This window comes from Magallana gigas, chromosome 4, assembly GCF_963853765.1.
Source record: "Magallana gigas chromosome 4, xbMagGiga1.1, whole genome shotgun sequence".
Classification (NCBI taxonomy): Eukaryota; Metazoa; Mollusca; class Bivalvia; order Ostreida; family Ostreidae; genus Magallana; species Magallana gigas.
Window position 1 is genome coordinate 46,049,715 of NC_088856.1, and position 3,593 is coordinate 46,053,307.

Here is a 3,593-nt window from a genome sequence, read left to right on the forward strand (position 1 = left end):
ACAGTTGAAATTGACACCCCTCGAAAACCATTGTCAATACAATACATTGAAAAAATATATGGAATATTGAATGATAACATTTGAAATACTAATTAATTATTCTGGTATGAGAAAACAGACTACATATTGTAGTTACCTTACACACATCTGGGGTATTTGTGTGTTAGTGATGGAGATATTCTTAAATAAAAACAAAAAAAACTGCGTTTTCTATTGTAATAAAAAAAAACCCTCAAAAAAGCCAAACAACAAGCAAACAGACTGCAAGAATAATTCATCAGCGGAAATGATTGAGTGTGATTTCATGCTAATGCATCTTATTTTGAAATATGGGTTTCCCTGTCCACAACTTGCATATAAATTTGTTAAACTTAAAAAAAACCACTCCCTGCACAAAACCATAATGAAAACACTTGCGATTATTTGTGTTTTGGCCTTCGTGTATGTATATTCTGAAGCTTGTTCATGTGTATTTCAACATCCTCAAGTACATTTCTGTAACGCAGATTTCGGTAGGTATTCCATTATCTTCTTTTATTTTAGAGTTATTTGTCTAGTAGCTAATTACATGTAACTCTTTGTTGTAATTCAAAATGGAGATAGTATTCCTTTGAGAAAATTCACCAATTTACCAATTGCTTCATGGAGATTAAAAAGAATCAAAAGATAACTTTCAGCGTATGAAATTGATCGCCATTTTAGTTGTTAGTGCAAGGATTTGGAGGCGGGTTGAAACAGGCACCTCACCTTTTGATGATGTATACTATGCAGTAACAATAAATAGGCATTATAAGGTATGATTTTTATCCATATCAAATTAAGAAATAAGGAATCATTTTTTGAGTATAATGAAGTAATACTTTCGGTCGGGGCGTCGTCAAATCCAATAAAGCCGGAAGGGCTTTATGATAGATTTGATTATTTTGATTTCTGATATTTTATTCCATATATTTTAGGGAGGAACTCGAATAGGTGGTATATCACAACGAATATACACTGCTCGCCACGGTGCTTCCTGTGGCGTGTCATTTCAGATTGGTCGTCAGTACATTATTGCTGGTAATTATGTCAATTTTAATTCATTTTTTAAGATTACTCATTCCTGAATTTATATTTTACTTGAATTGTTTTTTGATAGATTGCATAAAAATATTGATTTATAGCGCCTTTTTTGAAAAAAGAATTATATTAGTTTTGAAATACACATACTTTAATGTTTAAGTAAATTCTGATCTTTTGTAAACTTTTTTGATGTAAAACATACACTATGATACTTTAATTGATAAACAATCATCATTAATTGAATGAAAAAATACTGAATTCAATACATATATTTTTCAGGTGATATCCGAAATAACAGATGGAGAGCAAATTTATGTAGTTGGAATCCTCAAATATCCTCACTTACCCAAGTTCAGAGAAATGCACTGAGATATGGTTATTATGGAGACAATTGTTACTGTAATGTAAGTGTTATTTGACAAACTAAGAATCATATCGTAATAAAAACTTATTTCAATTTTAATCATCTTTACCAAAGGCCCAAATGACCAATTCTGATCAAAATCTTCTTGTTAAGAGCTTTTCACATTTCCCTTTTCTGCGAAAGCAGTTAGCAAATTTCAACACGATTTCTTACAAAACGTCTTTGAGTAGATGGCTTTAAAGTTTGTTTAAAGGGAGGACCTGTTTTACCTTAACCCCTTTCATTTAAAAAAAATTGCCAAATTTAAATAAACGTGGCACAAAAACAACTCTGGGTAAATGGTTGAGATTTATCAAAAATAGACTATTTCCTTCTCAGATGGGATTTATTATTGGTAAACAATGAAGACAGATTGGGGTGTTACAAAACTCTTCACAAGAGCCAAATTAAACACAAATTTTACATAAGGTTTTTAAACTATGGTAAATTTAGATATAGTCAAAGCATTGCCTATTGGGTTAGGCAAGTAACTCAAAACAGTGATAAGTTAAATATTAAAAAAAAAATCCCACATGATTAACCATATTGTATGTTTTGATTAGGGAATAAGGCGCAAAACTTAGTTCTTATTGCTTAAGGATGATGGCACCTGAAATTATTCAAGTAATGTCAATCATCTAAAAAAACATTTAGATATAAGGGTGGAGACTTAAAATATATTAACAATTTTATTGGGGACCAGTGTCACAAGCCAATTCATTTTAAATATGGGGTCCCAAAAAAAAATGAAATCATTGGTAAAATTTGGCCTGAAAATTGATTATAAAAAGAGATCAAACATGCGTTTATATTTTACTTGATCAATTAATTATGATTTTAATAAAGTATAAAGTTGAACACATGAAAAACTTAACTGGTGGCTTCAAACGCAAGTACATATTTAACAAAAGAGCAGTTGTTAAAATTGTTACAAAACTTTCGAGCAATCGAATTACTATGTAAAGAAAAAATATTGATAATGCCATCCTTCCAAATTTTTGCATACAAATGGGCATAAATCTAATGATTAATGCAAAAGGAAAGAGTAGGAGACACGTTTCAAACATTTATGATATGGCGAGAAATCGGCTAATTTTAGGTCAAAAAATTCAGATAATTTTGTTTTGACTTTTATGAAATATAATCTATATAATAATGCCAAAATATGTCTATAGAAATATATAAAATGTGTTTCAACGTGCTTTTTAAAACAACATGAAGATACCATACTGCACAAAATATCGGGAAGTTTGGTTTTGACTAAAAATTAAAAAGCTTAAAGTAACTGTACTTTTAAACTATTAAGTTTTAATACTTGCTGAAAATCTTTTTTTGTAAAATACAGTCGTTATATGTTGTTTTTTTTAAACTTTTATTACTCAATATGGTTTATTTGGCACTGCAAAATTTAAATTTTTCACTAGAATTGATATATAATGCAGAATTTTTAGACTAGAGGTGACCAACACTGGTTACTCCAAAACAGAGAAACGAACATCTTTAATGATATATTTTGTTTAATAGGTTTATTTCCATATTGTGTATTTATGGAAGAAAAAAACATTAATATGTTCAATTCCTATTTCAATTATAATCTTATGCATATCTAGCAATGTAAAGTTTGTTTATCGTATATTAATATATTTGTTTTGAACAGGTCAGGGACTGTACCATCATAAATCACCCTCAATGCTCAGTTTCAAGACGGAACGAGTGTTTGATCACAACAAACAGCGATTGTTTCAGGAGGCACAATTTTTGCAGTTTTAACGGAAGGAGTTGTAGTTGGCGATACCCATACTGCTCACACATTTCAAGATTTGGTTCTCGATCTGCGACTTCTTCATTGAAATAAAACAATCATATTAAGTTCACTATCGAAGTGGATTTTGGTTATTCGTTTAGTCAGTTTAATTTATATAGTATTTCGTTATAACCGTGACACAATTCGTGTAATATACTAGTATATCTAAGATAGGAATTAAGAAAAAAAATTGTCTTTGAAATGTACATATATACATATATGCAAAACTAGTTTTAATTAGAGACAAATAAATAATTCCACATTCAGAGTATCATTTAAATAAATAGGTTTGGTATATAATAATGTTAAAAGAATCCATCAAAT

The 3,593-nt window shown here is 29.4% G+C and overlaps 1 long non-coding RNA gene across 1 annotated transcript; it reads left to right on the plus strand.

The window, feature by feature from the left end:
* The first annotated feature begins 379 nt into the window (after positions 1-379).
* Positions 380-3,340, plus strand: LOC117680510 (uncharacterized). The gene is made up of 5 exons (XR_010712620.1): positions 380-512; positions 703-794; positions 957-1,059; positions 1,342-1,466; positions 3,123-3,340. It is a non-coding gene; the product is annotated as an uncharacterized lncRNA (long non-coding RNA).
* The last annotated feature ends 253 nt before the right edge of the window (positions 3,341-3,593 follow it).